An 8,371-nucleotide genomic window follows, 5' to 3' on the forward strand; every position below is an offset into this window, starting at 1 on the left:
AGTAGCAGAGGTGTATACTTTTTTACCCCATCTGTCTAATGCTCGGGAATCCCTATCTGAGGGGGTGGGATTCTTAGCTGAAGTTGCTTTGATTAGTTTGGGTCCTTGACAGATGACCTCGGGGTCAGCAGTAAGATTTTTGAAAAGAAATTTGTGAGAGTCAGGGGCTCTATAGTACGTGTCAGGTTTCCTGGGAGCAGGAGAGAGGGTGTCAGGGGTCAGACTGGATTCTATAAAAACATCATCCACAAGATCCAGGATGGGAGGAATGGCCAGAGGTCTGTGCTGTGGACCCCCTCACTACAACCCCCACAGTCAGACTACCCCACTTCACTCCCACTAGTTCCATCCTAGCATTTCACCTAAATATTAGAAGCGTTAACAATAAGATTCCCAACCTACACGCCCTCCTAGCAACCCACTCCCCAGACATAATGTGTCTTACGGAAACCTGGCTATAACCCAATACTACAGACAATGAGACTACCCCCAGGATATAATATCCACCAGCTAGACCGTGCCACAAGGAAAAGAGGAGGGATAGCAGTCCTTTACAAAAATACTCTAACTGTTAATAGAGACATCATTCAACCACCCCAATTCAATAATGCAGAGCTCCTCATAACCAAATTACAGATTAACCAGCACAAATGTTTATACATTGTCTGTGGATGGGTTCACTACGAAAGACCAAAAACCCACAAAACCGACGCCCGTAATCCCGAGACCAAATACCCGAAAGACCAGAAGACCGATGGACCACAAGCGCGAAATTCAAAATCGCGAACGATCAACACACATACAGTACACACATACACATACACACAGTGTCCCCCCAAACCCAAACAAATAATCCTACACTTAGTTAAGCAGGGGGGATGCCCCCCTGCACCCACCATGTGGGGGGCTGCACCCCACCCCCCTACTTTAATATTCTAACTCCGAGATCGCACAAACACACACACACACAAGGCAAACTCACACCCACACATTACAGTTCCTCACACACTACAGTCACAACACACTAAAGCCCCTCATAAACATACTTACATACAGATACTTACCTGAACCACAACACCAGAAGCGCTAACTCAATATCCCTTAACATCGGGATTTTAAATTTCATGCTTCTGCTCTTTTGGTAATTTGGGCATCGGGATTCTGTGCATTCGGTATTTCATAGGGGACCCCTATGGATACATTCCATCAGGCAACAACATAAATACCCTAGAAGATATCCTGTACTGGCTATCCTATACCTATCCCCAATCAGGTAACATCCACAAACTTAAACCACATGCCTAATCTATCCAATAATAACACTGAATTTAGCCTCCAACCAATATCCACTAGTTTTATCAAAACTCTTCTAAAAAAACTAAAACCTACCACCCTCGCTGCTGACCTCCTCCCTGCCAAGTACTTACAGACAGCTGCAGATGCCATTACATATCCCATATCCATCCTTATTAACAGAACCTTATCTGTAAACACTATCTCCTCCCTCTGGAAAATATCCCACGTCATCCCACTTCATAAAGGTGGTAGCTCTACAGACATATCCAACTACAGACCCATTGCCATTCTTTCCTCACTAGCCAAAATAATGGAGAAATGTGTACACAAACAACGAATGCAATACCTTATACAGAATAAATTACTATCCAACTCCCAGCATGGTTTCAGGCCATACCACAATACCACCTCAGCCTTCCTGCCCTTTACTAATGCAATAAACCAAAACAGAAATGACAACAGGCTAACCGCTGCCCTCTTCCTTGACCTATCAAAAAGCCTTTGACATGGTCAACTATGAACTTCTCCTACTGTCTTTAAAATCTATTTCCCTCAATAAGCACGCTATCCAGTGGTTCCCATCCTACCTGACTGGTAGACAACAGACAGTACTATGGCAGGGTAAACTCTCCAGTTGGCTACCTCTCACACTTGGTGTCCCTCAAGGCTCCATACTTGGACCGCTACTCTTCTCTATTTTTATCAACAACCTTCACACTGCTATCCCTAAAGCTACCTGCATTCAAGATGCAGATGATTCCACTTTGATCTGTTCAGCCACCTCCCCATCCAAACTGCAAATCTTAACCCAAAATACATTTAACACCATTGAGAACTGGCTCACCAACCAATGTCTACTACTGAACCCCAATAAAACTAAACTTCTACTCTTCACCCTCACTAGTAGATCTGCCACACTGTCATTCTCTGTCACATCTAACAATGGCACCACTATCTCCCCAGATCAACACACTAAACTTCTAGGGGTTATCATAGACAACAATCAGAAATTTGACCTACAGGTCAACAAAACCATCCAGACACTCAATAAGAAGCTAGGATCACTGTATAAAAACAAGACATTTTAACCCCACTGGCTAGGTCTGCAATCGCCCGATCACACCTACTGTCTACTCTTTTATATGCCTCACCTGTACTCTCAAACCTCAAGAAAACTGAACTAAGTAAGCTATCCCATAGCTACAACCATACTGCCAGATTCACCACTGGCTCCACCTATAGAACCCACCACTGCCAGAACCTGAAACAACTAGAGTGGCTAGAACTACCCAGTTTAATAAAATTCAATCAACTGTTAATAGCACACAAAGTTCTGTACCACCCCGAGGATACCGCCTCACTAATAAATATTATTAAGCCATATAACAACCTAAGATCCCTACGGTCAGCAGATAAATTACTGGTCCAAACCCACAAAGCTAATAACTCAGCTGGTGAATCCCTGTTCACCAGCTTTGCTGGCAAAACCTGGAACTCGTTGCCAAACTATATAACTTCACAATCCTCCAAAAGTCTCTTAAAAAAAAAACCTCAAACAGCATCTCAAAGTGAACTGGCTATGCCCATGCACCAACCCTGACTAAGCTATAAATTTATAGCATAACCAGTAATTATCATTACATGTAACTACGCCACCTAGCTATGTATCCAAACTAACTTGTAACAGCGTTTGTCCAAAAGAATTGTGAACTCCCTATTAGGGAACACTACATATCCAATGTATATAATGTAAATAATCACTCTGTTTTCATATATTCTATTGGTTTTACTTAAGTTTGTGTGTAAACAATTTATGTTTTGTCTATGTGGAGTTTTGTTTTTCAACTTCCTGTATAATCAATGGATGTTTTTGTCTATGTGGAGTTTTTCTCCCCGGGCCTCCGCTGAAAATGGATATGTATCCAGTCAGAATATCCAGGTAAACAAATGTAAAATAAAACAAATGTAAAATAAATAAATAAATAAATAAATCTAAGAATTCCCTCAGTCTCTTTTTTGACTGAGGATAGTCCTGACATTCCCATTGGAAATGCTCCCTTAAAGTATGTAGGGTTTCCCCAAAGGAAAAGTCCTCGGGTGGAGAGGCTGAAGGGATGGATTCCTCTGCATCAGAATCCTCATAAGCAGTGAGGGGTTGCATATCTTCATATTCAGATGCATCAGTCATTGAACCCCTGTTCAGATAAAACTACTGGTGACAAGTCTCTTTTTGTTTTGGAAGGGGTAGCCTGGCTTCCCCTGATAAGCATTATAAGGTCTTCCGCCATTTTAAGCATTTGAGACTGAGGCAAGGAAGCAGGTGCCTGAACTTGGGTCGTCAGTTTTTTTGGGTGCGGTTCATACTCTGGGCCTTAGAAACTTGGTTGTTTTCAAAAGAACTGTAGACAGAAAAGAAGTCATCGGTCTGTGTCTAGTATCGGTAGTGCGAAGTACTTCCTCGGAAGCCGGTGCCTGCTTGGTGGCTCTGGACCCATCCAAGATAGAGACATCCACGGGATCCTTAGTTGAAGATGAGTCTTGCAGCATACTGGCATCCAAAAGGGTCTCGGTAGTGGCCTAGGAATCCACATAAGCAGGCATCAGGGGCTGTGAAAGCGCCTCACTGAGGACTGGAGAACTGACGACTAGCTTAACAGAAGCATCGTCAGCAGTTTTGGACCTGTGCATTCTGTTTCTGTCTTTATCCTTTCGTTTTTTTGGGAGATCTGTTGTCGGATGGCTTACTGAAGCCATATTGGAATTCGAGGACTAAGAGCGAAAATATCTAGCTACAATAAGTGCCCAACGACATATAGTTCTGTGGTTGAACAAAGCACAAAAGCGACAGCGGGGAACATCGTGGTCTGGGCCTAAACAAGTGATGCAGTAAGAATGAAAGTCTCTGTGTGGTATTTGCTTTCCACAGGCGAGACAATTGTTAACTTTTTCTGACATGGGTTAGAGCGAGAGAAAAGGATCCTTAATGGGGTACTTAACTTTAGAAGACTTCAACTTCAATTCGGAAACAAAAAACTCAGGTAGCGGCCGGCATGTGTGCAAACTGCTTCTGGCAGACACATGAACTACCTGTCAACATTGGTGTCCCCCAAGGGTCCATACTGGGTCTCCTCCTCTTTTCTTTATTTATCAATGACCTCCACCAAGTAGTTCCCCTAGCCGCATGCATACAATACGCAGACGATTCTACATTAATTTGCTCAGCCACATCTGTATCACATCTTCACTCCCTCACACAACATATATTTAATATTGTAGAAGAATGGTTCTCTCAACGCTGTCTACTACTTAACCCAAAAAAAAACTAAACTGCTCCTCTTCACACCTTCCAGTAAATCTCCCCACATAGACTTTACTATAACATCCAAAAATGGCACACCTATATCACAAGATCCTACAACCAAACTACTAGGCATTACCATTGACAATAACCTTAACTTTGGCACCCATATAAACAACACTGTGAAAACGATTAACAAAAAAATAGGCTCTCTTTACAGAATCAAACCTTTCCTCACTCCAGAATCTAGAAAAACTATAGCCCACTCGCACCTTATCACACCACTTCTCTATGCCTCTCCCATATTTACTAACTTATCAAAAAATAATATTTTGAAATTAGAAAACTCCTACCACAACATAGCCAAATTTGCCACAGGCAACCCTTTTAGAACCCACCACTGTATTAATCTAAAACAACTAGGCTGGCTAGAACTTCAGCAGCAATTAAAAATTAATCAACTAGGCATTGCCCATCAAATTCTTCATCAACCTGACAAAACACCTATACTATCTACTCTTATTTACCCCTATCATAACCTACAGTCCCTAAGATCTGCACACAAACTTCATGTAAATATTGACAAAGCAAACAACAAGGCTGGTGATTCCCTATTCTCTAACACCATTGGAAAAGACTGGAACAGACTTCCCTCTGAACTTTCTAGTATTCCCTCAAAATCTCTCTTTAAAAAGAAACTCAAGCTCTACCTTAAAACAAAATGGATGTGCCCCTGTACTAATCCTGACTAACCTTTATTTCTTGACCCCTGATGAAATCCCACATCCTTAGAACCCTAAATCCACTTCATTTGTGCATCCACTGATCCATATATCCTTCCTACTATCTATCAAAAAAAAAAAAAAAAAAAAAACCTGCCTCCTCTTCTTACTTTCCTGCATCCTCATTCACTGTACATAATAATAGCATTATATGTAAGTCACATATAACAATAATTTGTTGTTTATTTTTCTAAGTACTGCATTTTAATATTTCATAACTATGTCTCCAGTCTTAATGTTTTTATATGAATATTACATATGTATTTCTTTATGTAATCGTATTTTATTTTCATTTTTTTTTTAATGTTGGAGCTTATCTCCCCGGGCCTCTACTGAAAATGGACATATATCCAGCTAGACTAGCCTGGTCAACAAATGTAAAATAAAATAAATAAATAAAATAAATAAAAAGTATAATTACATATTTTCATACACTACAAGACCTGCTGCTGTAGGTCTCTGCACATTGTGAATGGACACTTGAAGTATAATTACCTTTATAATATAAAAGACTTTCATTTTGTGTCTCACTGCTGTGATAAAGATTTCTGTAGTGTTTACTGTCTAAAAGAGTGTAGACTAGTAGCTTTAGTATTGTTCCTCACCCTCCCTCCCTGTTGGTGTCTTGCTGTTATACTCGGTGGCTTTGCAGTTGCCCGCCCCTACTGTAAATTTGATCTGGGACACTCCTCCCAGTCTAGTGTCAGTAGCTCATTCTGCCTAATACACAGAGAACATCTGTGAAGGCCAACCCACTTAGTTTCTTTCCTTCTGTTCCTCCTTTCTCCCTTTCTTTAAAAAAATTGCCTGAATCTCCTTGTGTTCTGACTGTGCTTCTCAAATATTTTGGAAATATAGAGTATATTTTAGTGCATTTATTAAAACTGCATTTGCCTTAATATTCCTACAACTCAAGTGCTCTAGGTTGCACTGCATCTGAACTCTAAGTCTGTTTTAGCTGCTATTCTGTATATATATATATATATATATATATATATATATATATATATATATATATATATATATAGACTTCTCTGTATATGTAGACTACTTATTCTACTGTATTACTGCCTCTTAAATAATTTTTCAGTTGTGCACTTGCCTTGATTCATTTAAAAAGTTTTAAATTGCTAATTTTGTAGAGTTTTAATTGCATTTACTGTTTAGGGCTACACACTCAAGTGCGTTAGCCTTTTCTGTGTTTATTTACTGAATTATTGCATTGTTTAGCCTGTTTTAACAAAAAAAAATACTATCTTGTTTGCTCATTTTCCACCTTTCCTAGCTAGTATAGTTCAGATCCCAGGCATTGCTTGTCTCAGGACTTTATTTTCTGTATTCAGAGCTATCCTGACCTTGCTGGGGTAGAGGGAAGTCCTACTGCTTACTAGTAGGGTTGTCACCTTTTCAAATGGCCAAAGTGGGACATTTTTGGTACAAACATCAGATTTTACAGGCCGACACATACCCACGGTCAGTACAAAAGATAGAGCTTAACTTTTTTGCCTAACTAAAAGCTTATTCTTGTAGCATTTTAGTTGCTTATTCCGTTTCTTATAACATTTGGGTATTTTAGATACAGAATAACTGTTTTATTCAACTATTACATAAAATATACGAAATAATTTTGTCCCAAGATCTCAGGACATTTGACATTTTTACAATTTTTTGTCAGGACACAGCTGCCCAAAGAGGGACTGTCCCTCACAAAGTGGGACAGGTGATAACCCTACTTACTAGTGGGCGTGGTGAGTATTATACTACCTAACACTAGAGGAGGGGTTTCCAGCTCTAAAATTGTAATTTTATTAGCCTTTTTGGGCTGATTTCTATCCCTTTCAACTTTCTGGCTTACAAATGTGTGTGTTTGCGCATTTTTCAGGCTACGGTTAAACTATTCCAGGTGCCTGAAAGTCTGCTTTTCAAATTTCCCCTTAGAACTAGCTGGTTTCTCAGTAGTAGCACTAAAATCTGAACCCCTGTGACTAGCACTTGCTCTAGAACCTGCTGGAAAGCACTAGGATGCCTTAAAATGATACAAGCACTCAACTCTCCTTGTCAATAAGGAGAAATTAATCGTAGGTACTAAACAGCCTATAATTGCAAAGTACCTTGCAAAGGTAAGGGAAAACAGCTCTTGTACTTTACAAAAAAAGCATCTAAACAGGCATTTCCAAGGGTCAGCTTCTGGTGATTTCTCCTGTCCGGTTGGTGAATCTGGGCATACTGGTGCAATGCAGCAGCTGCCTCATGTACACAGACAATGCTCTCCTCCTACCACTCAACACTACAACCTGCGAGAGATGCACTTACATAGCCAAACTGGAAGCAAAGCTCTCTCCAGCCAAGATTGTGCTAGATAGTCAAAAGGAGAAGGTTAACACCTGCACTACACCTCAAGCAACACATAGCCCTTCAAAACCCACACCATCAACTCCCACACATAGCAACACTAAACCCACATATGCGGAGGCCCTTAACATTAACCTGCCCAAGCAACAAGGGCCTCCGAAGCTGAAACACAAACACATAACGCATGCACTCAAGTCACTCCACAAGTACAAATATGACTCTGTCATTGTCCATGTTGGAGTGAATGACAAGATGTACCTCCCTGGACTACATGAAAAGAGACATGGAAGAGCTCTTGGATCATGTGGACCAGGCAGGTATGACCCTAGCCCTGAGTAGCATTCTGCCTTCACCCAGAATGATACCACAGTAGAAAGACAAAATGATTGACTTCAACGATTGGCTAAGCTTCTAGTTTCATTCAAAGGGTATCCAGTATCTGTCTGCCTGGGAAGACATGATCGACAAACCACAGTGCTTTGCTAGAGATGGTCTGCACCTGTCACCCCCTGGGATTCAGGTTACTGGCTAAAGCTCTTGCCACCCCTATAGTACCTTTTTTAGGCAAGGTTCAAAGGACAAAACCACCACCATAACAGATACAAGCATGCAAAATCTGAAGGTAATGCTACGCAATGCTAGA

The sequence above is a fragment of the Protopterus annectens genome, chromosome 2.part0 (assembly GCF_019279795.1).
Source record: "Protopterus annectens isolate FY-2018-M chromosome 2.part0, PAN1.0, whole genome shotgun sequence".
Classification (NCBI taxonomy): domain Eukaryota; kingdom Metazoa; phylum Chordata; order Ceratodontiformes; family Protopteridae; genus Protopterus; species Protopterus annectens.